Here is a 22,348-nt window from a genome sequence, read left to right on the forward strand (position 1 = left end):
GGGCGTGGCGATGTCGTCACTCGGTGGGCGGGGCCGGCGTGCGCCTGCGCGGGAGCCGGAGCGGGCGTCGGGCGTGTTCTTCCCGCGCCAAGGTCAGTTATTGAATAATCACACTTCACAAAACCAGACGAGCCCGGCTACTTCGTGGTTGGTTTTCAGCCGTTACTGCACGTCGCGGTATGAGTACACAGAGTTCTGCCTCCGGGTGAACTAAATACCTCAGAAGTCACGGATACTAGAGTTTCTTGCTAATAGAGCCGCCACAAAAACAAACCAACAAAAAACACCGTTGCGTTGCCAGCAAATCCCCCTCCTCCTCTTCCTGGTAGCAAGTCCAGCATGTGAGGGTATGGAGCGTTGGGGACGGTTACAGTTAGGTCTCCCCCTTGCTGATGGACGGGGGTGGGGTGGGGGGGTTGGCATTCCTTTGAGCCTTTTCCCCTGCGTTTGCCCTACTGAGGTGCCCCGCGCGCTGCCCTGGGCTGGAAGCGATGCCGCGGGGTGTTTTCAGAGTCACCCATGGTTCGAGGGGACCTTCCAGAGGAAGAGAGGAGAGAGCTAGCAAAGTGCTTCTGAAAACTCACCTGGGCCCTGGCGGCCCTGTAGGACAATGAGGACCACGTCATCGGGAGCACTCAGAACGGGCATCCTGACTTGTGAATCGCAAGGCCGCTGAGGGGGTAGAAGGCCTCAGTGCCTCCAACATGCTGGCCATTCTTGTGTCAGAGTTGACCAGGGACTGTTAGTTGGAATAACATTTTTAGGCATGCCATTTCAAATTCCTGTATTTTCTTGTTTGCAAACATCTTTGAGAACCTTGATGGAAAAGCACATGAAGTATGGTACAGCTTCCTTATAGCACTGTTATTTCAAGGTGTTTTTTTCTGATTAAAAAAAATCACGCCTTTTCACAAAGATGGCGCCGAAGGCAAAGAAGGAAGCTCCTGCCCCTCCCAAAACGGAAGCCAAAACAAAGGCTTTAAAAGCCAAGAAGGCCGTGCTGAAAGGCGTCCACAGCCACAAAAAAAAGAAGATCCACACGTCACCCACCTTCCGGCAGCCCAAGACCTTGAGACTAAGAAGGCAGCCCAAATACCCTCGGAAGAGCTCCCCCAGGAGAAATAAGCTAGACCATTATGCCATCATCAAGTTCCCCTTGACTAGAGTCTGCCATGAAGAAGATCGAAGATAACAACACACTTGTGTTCATTGTGGATGTCAAAGCCAACAAACACCAGATCAAACAGGCTGTGAAGAAGCTCTATGACATTGACGTAGCCAAGGTCAACACCTTGATCAGGCCTGAAGGGGAGAAGAAGGCCTATGTTCGACTGGCTCCTGACTATGACGCTTTAGATGTTGCCAACAAAATTGGAATCATCTAAAGTGAGCCCAGCTGGCTAATGCTAAATATAAACTTTTTCAATATATGCTCTTCTTATCTTTGTCTTGTGTTCCGAGTGGGCTCTGGAGGAGCCTTGTAACAGCACACCTAGCTGCAGGGCTTGGGGGTGACTGTCATCCTTATTGCAGGGGTTGGCAAACTAGTGCATGAGCCATGTGGCTCTGAGGGAAAATGGAAAAAATAAAATTGAAAATTATCAATTAAAGTTATTGACATAATGATTTTTTTTAAATCACGGGGGGGGGGGGCGCTCATACAGCTCTTACCACAATCCATTTTGTTGCCATCATTCTCAAAACATATTCTACTTGAGCTCTTGGTATCAGCTCCTTTTTTCCCAATTCCGATTTTATATTATACTTTTGAATTACTGTTTAATACTGATTGGTCTAATATATTAAAGAATATCAAAATTATATCCATCGAAATCTTAAAATTAAGAAATATAGTGAACCACGTAGAGTTATAGATAGGATTTCCATAACTCACTTTTAAAATAGAGGCCCATATGGAGTAATAACAATCGATGGATTTTAGAAATCCTAGGTTTTGATTCTTTTTTGTTATTTCAGTTCTTAAAAGAAAAACCTTACCAGCATTTAGAAAAGTAAATGAAAATTACCACAGCGGTAATTTACAAATCTGATGAGCTGATTTCAACACTAATAAGCAAAGGACTTGGGGGAAAAAACTTTCATATATATATGAAAGTCAATCACATATTCTGTTGTCTCTTGAGACAGGAGGGTTTTTGTTGTTGTTTGGGGGCTTTTTTTTTTTTTTAATATGGAACGCTTCACGAATTTGCGTGTCATCCTTGCGCAGGGGCCATGCTAATCTTCTCTGTATCGTTCCAATTTTAGTATATGTGCTGCCGAAGCGAACACGGGGCTTGTTTCTTTAGCACTTTACTCCCACTTTTGTATCCTGCAGTTATAGATTTTTGTCTCCCCAAAATACATAATGAAATCCTAGCCTGTAAATAAGATTCTGTTTGGAAATATGAGGTTGTTGTGTTAATTAGCCCATTAACTAGTAGGGCAAATGCTAAATGTAATTACTTCTGTTTGTGTGCTGCCAAATCGAGGAATAAATCCAAATACTTCTAAATTATAAAAAAAGAAAAATTAACATAGAGAGGACGAGGATGCTAGAGGGACACACAGACCCCATGTGAGGATGGACTATAAACCCAGGAATTCCAAAGAGTGCCTGAGGATGCCAGCAAGGAAAAGAATTGAAACTGAGGCCCTGATTTGGCCTCCAGAACTGTGAAAAAAATCCATTTTTCTTTAAAAAGCTGCCGGCTTATGTTTCTGTTACAGCAGCTGTAAGTAACCAACACATCTCTCTCTCTTTTCTCTTAGCAATAAGAATTCTTGAGACCTGATATGCCAAGAACTTTTTTTTGCATCTTGTAACTTTAATTCTCAGAACTTCTAAGAGTTCATGGAAACAACCACCTCGCCCAAATTATTCTTTTTTTTCTTCAAATTATTGTATTTTCATGTTGGTAAAGTAATAAAGACCCCAAGAAAAAGATTTGTCCAACCACTACTATTTCAATAAAATGCAATGTGGATTTGCTACATCTGAATTTACTTTATGATATCGTTCTCTTTCCTAACACCCTGTCTTAGCCAACTACCTCTTCAGGAGGTGCTCTCTATAACCTTGTTGAAAAACAAAACTAAAAACTACCAACTACTTGCCAAATCCTTGCCCCAGTGAATTGTACTAATTGCTAAATAAACTGGGCTCACTTAGAGTACAAACTTGCAAATAAAATCAACAAAAGGGACATCTAGAAGCCAGAAAACAAACCCAATGTTATCAATGGGACCCAAAAACAAAAGCGATCAAGTCATGCTGGTTCACAGTGACCCTACAGGGCAAAGTAGACCTGCCCCTGTGGGTTCCCAAGACTGGACACTTCACAGGAGTAGAAAGCCTCATCTTCCACAGAGCAGTTCTTGATTTCAAACTGCTGACCTGTTAGTTAGCAGCCCCATACATGGCCACCACCCCAATGGGAAAAGCAAAACGTAGCAGTGATGTTCAGACAACAAAGCTGCCAAGAAGACAAGAATGGAATATATATATATATATTCAGAAGCCAATTCATTGGTTGTTACCAAGGATGGATGGGGGAAAGGGGAGGAATCACCCTTTAAATGGTAAATACTTGTTATTTCATTTTTTTTAAAGATCATTTTATTGGCTTTTACAGGTCTTATAACAATCCATACATCAATTGTATCAAGCATCTTTGTACATATGTTGCCATCATTTTCAAAACATTTATATTTGAGCCTTTGGTATTAGTTCCTCTTTTTTCTCACCCTCCTACCCTCATGATCCCTTGATAAATTATAAATTTATTATTATTTCCTATCTTATACCAACCGCTGTCTCCCTTCCCCCATGTTTCTATTGTTCATCCTCCTGGGGGTTGGAAGGTAGGAGGGTAGGGGAGTATGTGTTGATCACTGTAATCAGTTCCCTCTTCCTCCCCTCCTCCTCCCACCTCCCCCCTATCCTGGTATCGCTACTCCCATTTCTGTTCCTAAGAGGTTTATCTGACCTGGATTCTGTGTGTTGTGAGTTTTTATCTGTACCTGTGCACATGTTCCAGTCTAGCCCCAAGTGAATGGCAGGACTGGGGTCATGATAGTGGGGGATGAGGAAGCAAGGAACCAGAGGAATATTGTGTGTTTCATCAGTGTTATACTGCACCCTGGTTGACTCATCCCTTCCTTATGACCCTTCTGTGAGGGGATATTCAATTGTCTACAGATCGGTTTTTGGGTCTCTGCTCCGACTCATCTCATTCTCAACAGTATGTTTTTTTTGTTTGTTTTGGGTCTTCTGATGCCTATTACCTGATCCTGTTGACGCCTAATGATCACACAATCTGGCATGCTTCTTCCATCTGAGCTTGTTGCTTCTCTGCTAGGTGACCACTTGTTTAACTTCAAGCATTTAAGACCCAGATGCTATATCTTTTGATAGCCTGGCACCATCAGCTTCCTTCACTACATTTGCTTATGCACCCATTTTGTCTGCAGCAATGGGCATGGGAGGGTGAGCATCACAGAATGCCTAGTTGTTAGAATCAACTGTTCTTGTGTTGAGGGAGGGCTTGAGCAGAGACCTAAAGTCCATCCACTACCTCAGTTTATTGCCATATAAATATATGTACATAGGCCAATGCCTTTATTTTTATGAATTAATATATTTACAGATGTATACAGCTATGTTTATACCTCTATCCATACCTTTGCTTCCTAGAGGTTTCCTCTGTTTTCTTTTAACCTTCCTCCTGCCCTACCTTCATGCTTGCCCTTCTGCCGCTTAGTAATTCCTCTCAACTAGATTGTTGTTACTCCAACACCCCCCAGATCTCTATGTCCTCCTTATTGTTGATTTTGATTCCCTAGTTGTTCCCCTGTCTATAGCATAGGTTGCTCACCACTCTCTGCCCTGCCTCCTCCTCCCTCCAAGTGTCTCCGGAATCATTGGTCTTCTCGTGCTTGCTTCCCATGCCTATCTCTTAATTTTCTGGTCTAACAACAGGAGCACCAGGTGGGTGGTTCTACCTGGACGCCATCTTGACTCTTCCCAGTACTTGTTATTTCAGATGATGGGAAAAATAACACCAAATGTGCACAAAATGAACACTTCTTGACTAAGTGATGTTACTGTAAATACACAAGAGAAAAAAGATGTGTAGATGTTTGTGCTAAAGAATATGACATATCTACTTGAACTATAACACCAATAATAAACACTAGTGTATGGGTACATATCTATGTGCACAGGCATGTGTGTGTACAAGTATACCAAACACTCCCTGCCATTGAGTCAATTTGACCCATAGTGATCTGATCAGACAGAGTAGAACTGCCCCTGTGGGTTTCCAAGACTGCAGCTCTACAGGAGTAGAAAGCTTCCTCTAACTAAAAAAAGATAAAAAGAAACCTAATTTGGCCAACAGTTACCATGGATGAAGGAGGAAGAGTTGTTGCTTAGGGGCATTGAGTTTATGTTAATGGTGGTGAAATAATTTTGAAAAGGACATCAATAATGGTTGTACAAAGCAAAGCGTATAATTGCTGGCACTGGAATATACATGTAGAAGTTGTGGAATTGGAGACTTGATGCATATATTTTTGCCACAATTAGGGAAAAAATTAATTACATGAATAACAATGAGTACAAAGAAGAAGAAAATGCTCTAGAATCGAATGTGGTGATAGTTGTACTATTCTTCTTGGTATTAATTATTTTTGAGAAATTGAATTATTTTGGGGAAACTAACACAGAGAAATATGACCAGGACTATATTCCTAATTTATAAGAGAGGGAACATAGAAAGCTAATATTCCACAGTAGGAAAGACTCCACTTTGGTAAATTAGAGAGATAGTCCAAGTACATTATCCTGCTTTAAACATCATTCCGACAGATTCTCCCCTAACAGCTAGGCTGCTTTAAAGTGAATACATGGTTGATTCTGTCTCACTATAGGAGCAGACATTCCCTGATTATCTCCTCCCACCGGAGGCACCCATCCCCCTCATGCCTTCCCCCAATGCAGGCATTAGGTTGCCTCACCTGTCAGCTTAGGAACTTTACTGTGATTACCATCCACCTGGTGGTGACTTATGTAACTCCTGAATATGCATGACTTGTGCCTACCTATAAATGCCCCAAGACATTAAAGTCTCGCTTTCTCTTCTTTCACCTCCACGTGGACTACCAAGAGGGGCTGAGGTAAGCATGTGACCAAGAAATGTGTCTGACTCCTTTATTTTAACTTCTCCTACTTATCCCTCCTATTCTCTGACTTTATTATCTTGATGGATTATCGCTGTACAGTTGCACCTACAAACCCTGCGGTTGTCAGAGGCTGGTTTGCTCTACAATCATTGAATTGTATGACATGTCGATGAAGTGCTAGTAAAACCATTAAAAAAGAAAGCCTCACCTTCTCCTGCCAGGGAAATAGAGGTTTGTGTGTATTTGTGCACATACACATATGATCTATTCAATGAGGACACGGTTACAGATACTTCTCAGACCAAACACCTTGCACGGTTAGGCTTTCTGGGTTTGAAGGTTTATGACCTTAGTCTTTATGGGAAGCTCAGTTTACAAAATAGCGAGGTGGGCTTCACTAATTTTTTTTCACAAACTTTTAAAAATCATCATATGAGGGGGTACCCCCCCACCACCAAAATGGATTTTACCCCCAAAGCTGTGTATTTAAATTTTTTTCCCCAAACAACCTTATCACCTTCAAAATACCCTCCATTTGTCAAATCTGCGATTCCATTCTTTTTTTTTTTTTTTCACAAGAGAAAAGCTTGTAGTTAGTTCAGGGGTCGTTTGCTGGCCCTTAGGAGCGTTTTCCAGTCCAGTCTGTTGGGGCACCACGCCCTGGCCCCAAAGTCCACTTTCAGCATTCCCTGGGGACCTTGCCACTCCATTCTCTTGCTGTTCCGCTACACTCCCCCAGTGATTTGCCTCGGTGTGGTGGGATCAGGTCAGGTGCAATTCCCACACTGTGTCTCCGGTGCTGTCCCCTGTATCGCCCTTAGTCACTGAGGGGCATCATGTCTGCGATTCCATTCTTGGAAACATTTTTCACACTCAATCTTTGGATGACTGACAGCACCGCCCTCATTTGTTTCTTCACCTCTTCTATAATGTCAAATCTCGCTGTCTTTTCATCTCCCTCTTCATTCACAGAAACAAAAAGAAGTTGCACAGAGTGGGGTCAGGTGAATAAGGTGCATGGGACAAGAGAGACATGTTTTTTTGTTTTTGTTTTTTTGCCAAAAACTAGCACACTGAGATGGTTGCATGAGCAGGTACATTTCATGGTGACAAAACCAGTACCCTGTCTGCCACAAATCAGGCCTTTTTTGTCCCACTGTCATGCAATCCTTTCAGTGCCTCTAAATAGAAAGCTTGATTAGCAGTCTGACTTGGTGGAATCAACTCCAAATGCAATATGAGTTGACATTTTTGCCCGTTTGGGAAGTCAGATGTCCAGAACTAGATTTGCCATCAATCGACATTTCACCTTTTTTGAAATGAAAATAACCACTCATACACTTGAGTTTTTTCCATGACACTGTCCTTGTAAGCTGTGATCAACACCACAACAGTTTCTGAGGCATTTTTCCTGAGCAGGAAACAAAATTTCACAGCTGCACACTTCTCTTAAATCAGCCATCACAAAAAAACCAAGGTTCGAGTGAAATTGCTTATACAAAAAAAATTAACTGACCAGAGAGAATCCTCCCAGGCAACGCCACTGGGTGCACTAACTCAGAGTGAGTTGCTTGATGTTCGCCTAGTAGGAAAAATGTGTACTATGAAAGCTCTGCTCTGCCCAGCACAATGCTTTTGGGGGAGGTACCTCCTAGTATGTGTTCACAGAGTTCATATTCTTCATCTTAGAAAGATGAATGCCATCTGAGGGGTACCGGTTTGCGAGCAGCGCTCTCAGCTAGCAGCCCAACGTGCTGACTGGAAAGAAGGGCAAGCAAGTGGCCCCAGCCCCTGTGGTCATCAGGAAGCCAAGAATACGGTGGACCCCTGTTTAAGAAAAGGCCCAAGAATTTCGGTATATCAGGACATCCAGCCAAAGAGGGTCCTCACGTCTGTCAGCTATTGTGACAGAAGGCACATACCGCCTGCCATCAGCCAGTTCACCCAGGCCCTGCACTGTCAGCTACTCACCTGCTGAAACTGGCCCACAGGTATAGGCCTTAAATGAAGCATGAGAAACATCAGAGGCTGCAGGCCTGGGCAGAGAAGAAAGCTGCTACCAAAGGGATGTCATCCCCACCCACCCCCAAAAGGCGGCCTATTCTGTGAGCTGGAATTAATACTGTCACCACCCTGGTGGAAAACAAGAAAGCTCAACTGGCGCTGATCACATAGTGTGGACCCTACCAAGCTAGTTGTCTTCTTGCCATAAAATGTCTTCCTGTGTCATAAATGGGGGTCCCCCACTGTATCATTAAGGGGAAGGCCTGGTGGGTGGTCCACAAGAGACCTGTAGCCCTGGCTAAGCTGGTGGTAGCAATCAGGACCAACTACATGGACGGATAGGATGAGATCAGCTGGGGAGGTAATGTCCTGGGCCCCAAGTTAGTGGCTCACATCACCAAGCTGGAAAAGGCCAAGGTCAAAGAAGTTGGCACCACAGTGGGTAAATGCACACAGCTAGTTTTCTGTACATAAAAGTAAAACTCGTTCTTTAGCCTGTATCCATTTGTCATTGTGGTTGGAGGTATGCGTGTCCGTGGGGGGTTCAGGCAAACATGCTCAGAGCTGTATGAAGCTCTATGTCCAGCTCTGGTGTTTTTGTTCAAGATAAGAAAGCCCTGAAACAGTTGGGTTACTGGGAAGAAATAAAGGCACATTGTGCAAGTGAGGGGCTCTACTCCTACCTGGTGACCCAACATGAAAGTTTTCAAGCAGTTCTTTAAGATACAGCTGTTAGTCTCTACTTGTTAGGAGCAAAAGAGAAAGGGGACCTCACTATAAGGCAGATTTGGCAACAGAAAGAAAAAAGGGAAAGGCAGAAAATCGCTTTGAAGGTTTATTTCAGAGCTCTGGGGCAAGGCTCCCGGTCCCTAGTTAGGGGCCTTAGAAGTTGTCCTGCTTGGAACAGAGGGGAAGGGTTTTATGGTACTGGTCTGAGGTAAAGGCATTTGAGGAATTTTCCATTGCTGTCTGGCTGTTTTGCAAGGTGAGCGGGCAGTTAGTAACACTGTAACAATGTAACGATGTAACAATGCTTGTCTGGAGCTCCGATTCTTCTGCATCTGGGCTTTATAGGCCATCCTCAGGAGTTATTGTCACTGCTGTGACTGTGGTCAGGGTAATTGCTCCACTTGCCTGCCCCACCAGTCCCCCTTTCGGCCTAACACTCAAATTTGAGAGAAGAAACTAGTTTATTGTGGGAAACTAACAAATGTCACTCCTGCAGATTCTCCCCTAACAGCGATGCTGCCTTGAAGTGAGCACGTGGTTGATTCTGTCTCCTTGTAGAGACAGACATTCCCCGATTATGTCCTCCCATCGAGGCACCCATCCCCCATCATGTCTTCCCCTAATGCAGGTATTGTGTTTCCTCACCTGTGAGCTCAGGGACTTCACTGTGATTAGCACCCACCTTGTGATGTATGTAACTCCTGAATATCCATGTCTTATGGCTATCTATAAATAGCCCCCAAACAATAAAGAAACACTCTCTCTGGCCCTGTCCCCTCTCCTCTGGTCCTCCTTCCCCACTCCCTCTCCTGCCCTGCCCACCTTCTACATCCCCACGTGCACCACCAAGCAGGGTTGAGGTGACCATGCTACCATGAAATGTGTCTGACTCCTTCATTTTACTCTCTCTCCTGTCTCTTATTCTCTATAACTTTACATACTATAGCTGTACAATTGCACCTACAGGACCCATAATGATTTGTTGGGACTAGCTACACTGACAGGGCTGGCAGACGACACCAGCCATGGCCTCATTTACTGAGACCTGGAAAGTGTCTGGCTACTGCTACCAACTGTCCTGATCAGGGTCACAATAGATGGGCCTTCAGAGTACAGAAAAGGAAAACAGAATAGAATTTAAGTTCTTGAATAGTGCCCACTTCCTGGACAAGTTGAGATGAGAGGGTTTCCTGAGATTATTAATTCACCGTGCTACTCTTTAAATCTTGAACCCAAACAGCACTGGTTGACTTGTGTTTATTTGGGAGCCCTAGTGGGGTATTGGTTACTTTGGGTCTGCGAACTGAAAGGTCAGCAGTTTGAAACCAGCTGCTCTACAGGAGAAAGATGGGGCTTTCCACTCCTGTAGAGCTACAGTCTCAGAAACACCTGGGGCAGTTCTACCCTGTCCTACAGGGTCACTATGAGTATGCATTGACTCAGTGGTGACTTGTGTTTACTAATCTTTAGTAAACGGCTTCACATGGGTTATGATGAAAAACCTGTGAAACGAATTGCTACAGATTAGTAAAGGAGCACATGTAAACCCATGTTTATCTTGCTATTGGGTGAGCTGACATGTCCCAAGATTAGTGAAATCATAGATTGGCACACAAAATCATGGGTATTATCCTTGTGTACAGTGCTCCATTAAAAAAATCTGTGAAACTTGCCTTCATAAAAAAAAATCACTGAAGATATGGGTGCTAGAGCAAAGTATGGTGAAGAAATCAGATGGTGCCTGGCTATCATAAAGAATAGCATCTGGGGTCTTTAAGGCTTGTCTTCAATTAAGCAGCCATCTAAGGGAGGCATTAACTAAACTCACATGGAAGAAGCACACCAGCCTGTGTGATCCAAGGATTGTGAACAATGAAATCCAAATCTGGGGGAGAGCTTAAATTCTGAACTCAGTGTGCTATGAATGACGGTGGAAGAAAAAATCTATTTGCAGGCTCTCCACATGGTCCCTTAAGCAATCTAGAGATATAACATAATCCAAATCCCAAAGGTATTCTCTAAAGAAATGGGGAAATGGATGACCAATTTCCTAAGGGTAGGCAAAAGGCCCAAGAGAGCAGATAACTTTCAAAAAAGAAGAACCAAGAAGAGGCCTGACTCTACTTGGTCTACTGTGATCTACCTAGCCGCAGCAGTCGAAACAGCCTGGTGCTGGTACAACTTCCAAGTTCAACTTCCTTCTTTAAAGAAATGGGAACACAACAACAACAACAAGTAATTACCAACTTCACATGAAAAGGGATGAGGCCCAGAATAAATAAGAACTTCTCAAAAAGAAAACAAAGTAGGAGGTCTTGCATTGCCCAACCTCAAAACATACTGCAAAGCCAACATAATCAAAGCATATTAGTACTAGCATAATGATAGATACATAGATCAAAACCCAGAAATAATAGCATCCACCTACAGGCAACTGATTTTCAACAAAGGGGAAAAAAAAACCCAAACATGAAATAGGAAAGGGATACATTCTTTAACAAATGGTGCAAAAAAGAAATTTTAGATCTCCATCTGCAGAAGAATGACACATGACCCAGTACCTCTCCCATGCACAAAAACTAACTCAAGATGGATTGGAGACCTAAATGTGAACCCCAGAGCTATAAAGATCATCAATGAGAAAATTGGAACAAACTTAAGGGCCTTATTGCAGGGTATACACCAAGTACCACATGTAATAAAGGAAGCACACACAGTGGAAGACAAAAGGAATGCCTGGGACCCATTAAAAATAAACACTTATGCACATCAAAAGACCATCCAAAGAGTAAAATGAAAATCCAGGGATTGGGGGAAAAAAATAAAACATCAGTGATACAGCAGACAAGGTACTAATTACTAAAATCTATAGAATTCCACAACACTTCAATAAGAAAAACAACTAATTCAAATAAAAGGTGGGCAAAAGACATGAATAGACAATTCACAAAGGATGACACTCAAATGGCTAAGAAACACAAGGAAGTGCTCATGATTACTAGCCATCCAGGAAGTGCAAATCAAAACAATGATGAGATATCACCTTCCACCCACAACGATAGCCCGCACACAAAAAAACATTGTTGAAATCAAGATGGTGCTACCTAAAACATCTGGGAATAGAAATACCATCTGATCCAGCAATACCTTTGCTGGGCATACACCTCAAAGTAATAAGAACACAAAAGACTTATGCTCTCCCTTGTTAATTGCAGTACACTTCACATTAACAAGAATCTGGAAACAGCCTAAATGCCCATTAGCAGAAGAATGGATGAAGAACTCTGGTACATACACACAACGGAATACTGTGCATCCCTGAAAAACAGCCATGGATCCATGAAGCACTCATGACATGGGTGGACCTGGAAACCATTATGCCAAGTGAAGCTAGTCAATCGTACAAGGACACAGTATATGAGTTCAATCCTATAAGGATAAACACCAAGAAGGCAGGCTTCTACTCAGGTGGTGTAATCTAATCTGGTATTCCAAGCAACAAGGTAGAGAGCTTGCCTAGCGCCCACAAGCCATATATACCTACAACTTATAAAAAGTATTGGGAGGCTCATACAGGTCTTATCACAATCCATACATATACATCCATTGTGTCAAGCACATTTGTACATATGTTGCCATCGTCATTCTCAAAACATTTTCTTTCTACTTGATGTGTTTGGTGGTTTTAGCTTCAAACCCACCATCAGCTTCACAGGAGAGAGCTGTGGCAGTCTCATGGGAGAGTTCCACTCTTCTCCATAGGGTTGTTATGAGTAGGAATTGGCTCTATGGCAATGCTTAAATTTTTTTTAATTTTAACAATGTAAAGAAGATGCCATTCATACAGGGCAGAAGAATTTCATTGCTTTATCATCTCTTAGTACAAATCTTTGGTTCAGAAAGCACATACTCCTGTTAGGTTTCTGAGATGGTTTTCCCCAGTTCTTGCTTCTCAGTGCCCTCCAACCTGAAAAAGAAGCCTGCCCACTTTTTATCCCCTCCTAAAGGGTGTGGTGGTGGTGTGTGTGTGTGTGTGTGTGTGTGTGTGTGTGTGTGTGTGTGTTTGAGGGTATTGACTGTTCTTAGTGGGTGAGTTTAGGCACATGTGTGACATAATGTTGCTAGTGCCTTGTGTGCAGGCCCAGGTTGACCTTCACCTGTACCTCGGTGATGTTGGTCTGAGCATGCCCAGCTGATTGCCCCATAGGCATCTAATGTGTGCCTGATATTTTAAAACCCCTTTATTGTGGCATGCCAGCTAATTTTTGGTTACCTTTTGTTTAGCATTTAGTGGAGACAAACCCCTTGCGATAGTTTATGGTGCCAGCCTGGCCGATAAACACAAGTAGGATTAACTGAAGGGCAGAGGGATAAATGGCTTGGTGAGCCTCACCTTGCTTGTTCTGTGCCTCAGTTTAAAGGGGTACACTACCTGTGGGATGCCTAGCCTGTGGACTGAGTTTCTGTAAGTTGAGGTCCCTTTAAGTCCACACGATTGGAATGTTCATCTCTGGAGCTGGGGACCAACAGTTGATGACAGTTGGAGACCTGCCTTGCTGTTTGCTGCCTGGGTATATATAGCCCAGCTCTCTCTACAGAAGGGGACTGGCAACTGGTGGCTCTCAAGCCTTAAAGGACTGCTAGTGTCTCACTGCTTTATAATTTAACTGTTAATTTCTTGCATTATCTATCTGTATATAATTTAACGGTTCATTTCTTGTATTATATATCTATCTTTATAAATATATTTATATATAATTACTAGCAATCTGGTTTGTCTCTCTAGAGAACCCTGTCCAACACACCCCTCTATCCCGAATCTGTCTACCTTTCACTACCATCTTCAACAAAATTGTGGGGAAACTGCATCTTTTAATTCCATTTTTCCTTGAGCTCTTTGAAACCCCAGTGTCTGTTTAAAGAACATCTTACACCAGGGTCTTTGAAACTGCTATAGGTCTTCCATAAAGTCGAGAAACGTCTCTTAGAAGTTCATCACTGCCACTTTTAGGGGTTCATGTGACACCAATACAAATAGAAACATGCATTTAATGCAAGTACTGGATCTGGTAAATAAAAAATACCAAATCACTTGTCCTGAATCAATTCCAAATCACAGTGGCCCCATGTGTGTGGCAATTAATTGTTTTCATTAAGGACATTTGCAATCACCATGAAAAGACAAGTAAAACAACAACAGAAAAAGAACCCTCAGAGAACTGGCAAGACCATTAATGAACAACAAACGAGAATACATTTTTAAGGCACTGGCTTGTGGGTAATTTCTGCCATAGCAGCATTCATTTATAAAATAATCTCATAATTCCATAATCTCACCATCTTCTTGTTAGGTGCAGATGAGCCAGCAGAATGAAACACTGCCCGGTCCTGCGCCAGCCTCACAGCTGTGACTGTGTTTGAGCCCATTGTTGTAGCATTTGGGTTAATCTATTTCATTGTTGAGGGTCTTCCTATTTTTAACTGTCCCTCTATGTCCACTTTCAGGGACTGGTCTCTCTTGATAACATGTCCATGAGATGAAGTCTCACGAGTCTCCCTTCTAAGGAACATTCTGGCTGTACTTCTTCTAAAACATATTTATTAGTTCTTTTTGCAGTCCATGGTACTTTTTTTTCTCTCATGATTAAGGGGACCCAAGAGGCAGAGTAGTTATGAGTTGGGCTGCTACCTGCAAGGTCGGCAGTTCGAAACCACCAGCTGATCTGAGGGGGAAAAGATGAGGCTTTCTACTCCTGTAAAGAGTTACAGTTTTGGAAACCCATAGGGAAAGTTCTACTCTGGCCTATAGGATTTCTAGGAATTAGAAAGGACTAATGGCAATGAGTTGGGTTACCACAAGCCAAGATCAGAAAATATTAAGGATACAGTTATAGGTCCACACCTCTCCTTAGCCAGCAGCCAAATCTTTCCCTCTAATCCTCAGCCTTTCAGCCATGTGGCCCCTTGTTGCCTCTAATGGACCAGGAAGCCAGTCCACTTCATAGTCTCCCAGTCTCGGTATTGCTCCTCTGTTATGTCTCATGTTCTCCTTGCCTTGCCTTTGGTCTCACTTGGCACATATTCTTCACCAGAGCCATACTTTAAATGTATCAATTCTTCTTCAGTCTTCCTTATTCAAGGTCCAACTTTTGCATGCCTACAAGGTGACTGAAAATACCGTGGTTTGGGCCAAGCTTCCCCTTGGAAGAGGCCTTGTGCAGCATATTTACCCAACGCATTGCATAACTTGATCTCTTGACAGCTGCTTCCCTGAGCATTCACTGATTGTGGATCCAAGCAAGATGAAATCCTCAACAGCTTCAATGATTTCTCCACTTATCACGATGTTACCTATTGGTTCAGTTGTGAGAATTTGGTGGTGTTGTTGTTTTTACATTGAGTTGTAATCCATACTGAAGACTGTAATCCTTGATCTTCATCAGCAAGTTCTTTCAGCAAGCCAGTTTTCCCCTATCCTAATGCAATGTTCTCTTTTTTCTCTCACATAGCCCAGATTCTCTGATTATTTGATCAGCATACAAATTAAATAATATTGTGAGAAGGTACAACTTTATCGCATACATTTTCTGAATTGAAACCACGCATTATTTGCAGTATTGCTTTCTTCTGTTCCCACACCTGCCTCTTGAGCCATGGACAGATTCTGCATGAGCTCCATGAGTGTTCTGGGATTCCCATTCTTTTTCTTCCTTTTATTAATAAATCATTTTATTGGGGCTCGTACAACTCTTATCACAATCCATCCATCCATCCATTGTGTCAAGCACATTTGTACATTTGTTGTCATCATCATTCTCAAGACATTTGCCTTCTACTTGAGCCCCTGGCATCGCCGCATTTCCCCCTCCTTCCCCCGGGATTCCTATTCTTCTCAAGGCTATCCATAGTTAGTTCGTGTGATCCATAGTTGAATGCTTTTGCATAGCCAGTAAAACACAAGTAAACAATTGTTTCAGGTATTCTCTGCTTTCAATTAAGAGCCATCTGACATCAGCAATGATATCTTTTGCTCCATGTCCTCTTCTGAATCCAGCTTGAATTCTGGAAGCCCCCTGTATGGCTGCAACTGTTATTGAATTATCTTCAGCAAAATTTTACTTGCATGTGATATTAATGTGATACTGTTTGATAATTTCTACATTCTGTTGGATCACCTTTCTTCATACAAATATATATAAATATGGACCTCTGCCAGTCAGTTGGCCAAGTAGCTGTCTTCCAAGTGTCTTGGTATAGGTGGGTGAGTCATAAGCTTGTTGAAATATTTCCATTGGCATTCTGCCAGTTCCTGAGCCATGTTTTTCATTACTGCCACCTTTTATTATCATCAAAATGCTGCAGTAAGCATTTTTGTTGCCCGGGTCAGGCTCCTGTCTTATTGAAAGAAAGAATTACTCTGGTCAGATACTGAGGTAACACTGTTTTATTATTATTGGAAACTCTGGAGGGAAAACTTCAACCTGAAAATTGGTGAGGTTAGGAAATGGCTTCCTAAGTACATGTGGCTATTGGTTTTTAAGTGTTCCCACTGAGTGTGAGGGATTCTGGGAATTGTAGTTTACAATGTTTTGTTGGGAAGGGAAAACAATGAGTTTCAAAATGGTGTTGGCTGTGAGGATTTCTGGGAAATGTATTCCTGTCCATGGAATGTAGTCCAGATCATGACCTGTTTCCACAGGATGGTGTTAAGAAAGGGAAGCAAGAGCGTATCCTGTCTGAACTCCAGTCCCATTCCCAGTTAGTCAGATAAGGGAATTGCTTTTAGCTCATCTCTGGTCAAACAGCTTCCATTTGTGCTTGCCTGCCTTATCTCATTTTTACAAAGTACACAGTTTGCTACTGAGAACTAGCTACTTAGTTCAAAGGAAAAGGTAAAAAACAAAACAAAAAAAACCTCTCAAACTTATATTTACTATTATTGAATTGATGCTGCCTCATAATGATCCTATAGGACAATGTAGAACTACCCATTTAGGTTTCTAAAACCTTACATCTTTACAGGAGCAGACAACACATAGTTTTCACTGTTTTGTTTTGTTTTCTTTCCAGAAGTAGGTCGCCAGGTTTTCCTTGAGCGGCACCTCTGCGTTGACTCAGCCAACCTACGTTTCAGTTACATGCACCAGGGACTCCAGAATGTACAAAGATGCATTAAAAGTGATAAGACAATCATAAACAGTACATCCTTTTGCTGTCAGCTAGGGTGAGGAATTTTCCACTCAGGCTTATGGGAACCTTGAGCTGAACTCTGTGAGTAATTAACAATATCACCAGATGCGCCCAATCAGTTAACCAAGAGGAATAAACCCCAAACCAAACTCACAGCCATAGAATCAATGTGGACTCATAGCAACTTGTCCTGTGGGTTTCTGAGACTGTAACTGTTTACAGGAGTAGAAATCTCAGTCGTTCTCCTTCAGAGCTGCTGCTGGTTTCGAACTGCTGACCATATGGATCAAAGCCCAATGCATAACCACTACACCACAAGGGTTCCCTACCCGAGGATTACCACACTCTAATTCTTGCCAATCTCCCTCAATGTCTAGTCTTTCAGTTGACAGATGTCTTTTTCAGTCAACGGACCCCCAAGGTCTAGGTCAAATGTCAAAGAGGAGTCAAAGTAAAACCATATACACAAACACCTTTCAGAAGTAAGGGGTCTTGTTGGCTAATTCCATCTAAAATTAAACCTTGTCCCTTAAGAATAATGTATAACTTTCTCCCAGAAAAAGCCTGAATATGTACAACCTCCTCTCCTTTTCTGCTTAAATATCCCCCCAGGTGCTTTGTTCGAGGAGACAGTATTAGAGTGATCTCCCTGTTTTCTTACTCATGGCAGTAATAAACTGTGCAGCCTGTAGTGGGTTGTGTTGGACTGTTGGCCACAAGGTCAGCAATGTGAACCCATCAACCGCTCTAGGAGACAGGTGACGTTACCTCCTCCTGTAAAGCTGCACAGCTGAAGAAACCCTAGGGAACCGTTCTGTTCTGTCCTGTAGGATCCCTGCGAGTCAGAACTGACTTGATGGCAGTCGGTGTAGTTGATGTTCTAAAACCACAGAGCTCTAAATCTTAGATTTCCAAACAGCCCCCTTTTCAGAAAAATACTCAGCGCCTCCCAGAAATTAAGAGCTTTTGTACTCTGTGGCCCATCACCAAGGATAAAGTGTAGGTATCTGCTCTTATAGCCTCCCACCCCCATCATTCTAGAATTTGGAGAAACTGATCTAAATTACTCTGAGCTAGAGGACGAGCATTGAACCCATTGTGTTGGTTAAGAAAACTTGGCAACCATGAAGGAACTCTTAAGGGGATCTTTGTTCACTGCTTCTCAGGCTTGGTGAGTTTCACCTCTCAGCCATTGATTTTGATTTGGTTGAATAGACTAGTTTTGAGTTAGGAACCGGGTTTGAGTTCCCCCACCAGCAGCACACTTTGGGTATGGAGGTAGAGTAGACACCTCCATAAGGTGCTGGCATTTGATTGGGAGATTGAATCCCCCCTCCCCCCAACCCATCACCGACACCAGCTTGGCAAAGAGTACACTCTAGACAGAGAAGGCAAGACATCTCCACACTGAAAAGATTGAGGCTTCCTTGTGGCTAATCAGTTAGGTCTGTGATGTGTGTCTTTTTCAGTGTCTTCAAAATTCTAAATCGGGCAGATAATATAGCCCTCTCATGTAGTGGATGAAGTCTTAACTGACATCCAAAATTAAGCCAGTAAGTTAAAATATTGAGGACAGTATCTCGGAAGATAAAGTGGGAACACAGATGAAATTCAACTTTGACAGCTAACCAGTTCTGTTTTGTTTGCACCCAGCTGGGTTTGCATCAAAATGAAGCTTGGCAGTTTATAAGGTCAGGTCATCAGAGCAGGTAATGAGACAGTCCCCGGGCAGGACCTCCATTGGAACCCTAATGAAACTATATGGATTGTCTTAGTTGTATGGTAGGAGAGATGCGAACGTGTCTATATGAGCTTACTGGTTATACGAAGACAGAGAACACAAAGAGATATGTGAATCCTGCCACCTTTATGAGTCATTTGAAGCCAGCTGGACAGTTTACTGAACTTGATCCTGAGTATCCAGTCTCAGCAGCTATTATCAGATAACACTTCATAACTCAGGGTACCCCAACATTAGGAGAAAACTGCAAAAATTACAAGTGGATCCCTGAGCCCCGTCAGCTCAGTTGATTGAGCATGCCTTTTTAAGGTGTTTAGCAAGAGAGACGGTGGAGGAAGAGACAAGAGAGAGACAGTGGAGGAAGAGACGCAAGAAATGACAGAGGTTGCAGTATTACAGGGCCCATCTCAAAGTAACACTCGAGCCAGAGCGTACTGGTCCCCAGTGAGCAGTGGATTACTTAATCATGGAATCAGATGCTGGGGTAGACAGCAAAGCTGGGGCCTCAGCAGCATGCGGTTTGTAAGCCTAAAGCTCTTTGGGAAAGGGAGGTCCTAATCGTTATAAAACAGCAACAACATCACCACTCTAACTTAGCCCCGAGGTGGGAAATGCCATAGCTCTCTGGCATGAGGCCCAGCTCCCACTGACCAGCCAAACTCCAGCACCCCTCTGGAACCTCAGGCTACCGTTGACGTGGCAGGTCAGAGACCTGAATGGTTTGCTTGATACCAGATCTGACTACTCTGTCTTAAACCTAGCTAGCTAAAGCTGTACAATTACAGTACTGGACTTTCCAGAACCACACACACAAAAAAACCCCAAACTTACCTTTCCTCTTAATGAACCCCACCCCATTCCTTTTTGTAAGAGGTACCAGAATGTCCAATCCTCTTAGGAGGGCGAGACCTCTAAATCAATTCAGGTGCTACCACATTCCTTATTGATAAGCAGGGTACTACACAAAAAGATAAGCGTCAGGGTGCAGGGTTTTGAACTCTCCTAGAGAACCAACCCTCAACAAGCCTGGCATTTCTCACATCTTGGGCCAAGTGAACACCCAAGTCTGGGTTGCCAGACAACCTGGACAGCTCGCTGGGTGACTCTGGCTAGTCAAGGGAGGGCTGGAACTGGCAGTGGCTTTCCCTGGACACAGACAATCTCCATAGAAACCTGAGGCACACTTGGGAATACACCAGTATCAGGAAAAGCAATCACCTGTTGCCATGGTTAACTTCCTATGGCAACAAGCCATCTCTGGTTCAGAGATGGTGACTCCAGCCCCTCCTGTTAGCCGAACACTATTCTTCAAACTACTTAGGTTTTAAAATATTACCCACTTTTCAAATATAACCGACAACAGGTGTCCTCTGAGAAGCTCTAAATGAACCTCTAGTTGATTGTTTCCCAAAGTTGGCAATACCACTCTTCGGCGTGGACCAATGGGGGTGGGTAGGGGCAGTGGTGGGAGGGCTGCCTGAAGCAATCCAGATACCTACACTTTATCCTTATGAATGTTTTTAATCACCAGGGGCGTGTTGAGTAATTTTTTTTCTGGGAAGGGGGTGATAGGCCACATAATTTTGGGAATCTATGCTCTAACGTAATGAACATCCGACTCAATTATTATGTTTCCATTGACGTCATCTGCTCCAGACTACAGACCACCCAGTAGACTCCTCCCTCGCCAGTCATTGCACTGAGACGTTCCTAAATCCTCCTATAAAGTGAAATGTTGGGAGGAGGGCTTGTCCAACAGCTGCCCCAACTTTCTAGCCCTTGGAATCTACGGAAGAAAACAAAGGCCCCATCCAACTGGCTGAGTGCTCTGCATGAGTATCATCCGGACAAGATCCAGCCAAAATACCACCTCCTAGAGCAAGAGTCATTGCACTGATTATCACAGCTATCAGAGCCATGATGGGGCACCTGGCCCCCCAGGGAAGATTTGCTTAGGAGGAGGCCACTCTAAAGAATCTGACCCAGAGCCTTGAGCGCATAGCAGAATCAACAGTGAAATCTGTGGATTCCCACGAGAAGCCTAGGCTTCGTAGCAAAGGTGGTTTGAGACGATCGCCTAGCCTTAGATGATTTATTAGCTGAACAAAGGCGAGTTTGTGCCATAGCAAATACTTCTTGCTATCCATGTAGCACCTCAGGAAAGGTGGAAATGCATGCACAAGTGAAATGACTACGTAAGTTTAGAGCAGTGGTTCTCAACCTTCCTAATGCCACGACCCTTTAATACAGTCCTCATGTTGTGTGACCCCCACTGTAAAATTATTTTCATTGCTACTTCATAACTGTCACTTTGCTACTGTTATGAATCATACTGTAAATATCTGATAGGCAGGATATATTTTGTTACAAATTGAACATAATTAAAGCATAGGGGTTAATCACAAAAACAATATGTAATTATATATTGTGAAATATTTATTTCTAATTACAAATAAAGGATATTTTGTCTTAAAGCATGGTGTACCATGGATAACACACCGGGTACTCGGGCATACCTGCATGTGGGCAGGCTGGCCTGGAGACAGAGAGAGGAGTGGTGTCTGGGTTCCTAAGACTATTGGATCTACATATAACCTGGGGGGTTGACAACAGAAAAATAGGTGAAGGGAGACATCGGACAGCGCGAGATATGACAAAATCATAAATTACCAAGGGTTCATGAGAGAGGGGGAAGCGGGGAGGGAGGGGAAAAATGAGAAGTCAATGCCAGAGGCTTAGGATACCCCTGTGAAAGAGTCGTTCGACCCACAAAGGGGTTGCAAACCACAGGTTGAGAACCTCTGGTCTAAAGTCAAACCCACGTGGCATCTTCTCAATTGTTGTCTGTCCTGCCGAGTGTCACTTGGTCATACTGACCCACTCTTGCTTGGCCATGTATAAACCCCTTACAAAGTTCATGTCTTCTAGACTTCAAAACATCCATTTTAAGGGAATTGCCCAAGGATTTCAACCCATACCTATCGGATACAGGGAAAGTCAAGTTTCTGCCCACATCTGAAACTCATGGTAGCTTGGCATAGGCAGCAAGAGATTTTAACTCCTTTCAATAGGTAGGCCTCATGACCTTCTAGAGCCCGTAGTTTCCAAACACGCTTGTCCCAAACGCAATCTCCATCCTGCCTGCCTCCGCCCAACGTGAGGAGTGTAAATCATATAAATCTCTCAGGGAGACTGAAGTTGGGAATAGTCCACTCAGACATATGGGCACCTTGGACGATCGTGGTTACGTGGCTAACAAAAGCATCACATGGACCTGCTCAGTTAACAAGACTATCGCCCACTTCTTGCCAAGGTCCCCTCCTCATCACTAATCTGCTTGCAGATGTCTTATTCTAAAATCATTTTATTAAGGGCTCAAACAACTCTGATCACCACCCATACATACATCAATTGTGTAAAGCACACTTGTACATTCACTGCCCTCATTCTCAAAACATCTGCTCTCTACCTAAGCCTCTGGCATCAGCTCCTCATTTT

At 43.2% G+C, this 22,348-nt stretch overlaps 1 non-coding gene across 1 annotated transcript; it reads right to left on the bottom strand.

Annotated features, from left to right (window-relative positions):
* Positions 1-2,185: 2,185 nt before the first annotated feature.
* Positions 2,186-2,292, bottom strand: LOC142460381 (U6 spliceosomal RNA). Its single transcript, XR_012786593.1, has one exon. It is a non-coding gene; the product is annotated as a U6 spliceosomal RNA (small nuclear RNA).
* Positions 2,293-22,348: the final 20,056 nt, after the last annotated feature.

The sequence above is a fragment of the Tenrec ecaudatus genome, chromosome 10, assembly GCF_050624435.1.
Source record: "Tenrec ecaudatus isolate mTenEca1 chromosome 10, mTenEca1.hap1, whole genome shotgun sequence".
Lineage (NCBI taxonomy): Eukaryota > Metazoa > Chordata > Mammalia > Afrosoricida > Tenrecidae > Tenrec > Tenrec ecaudatus.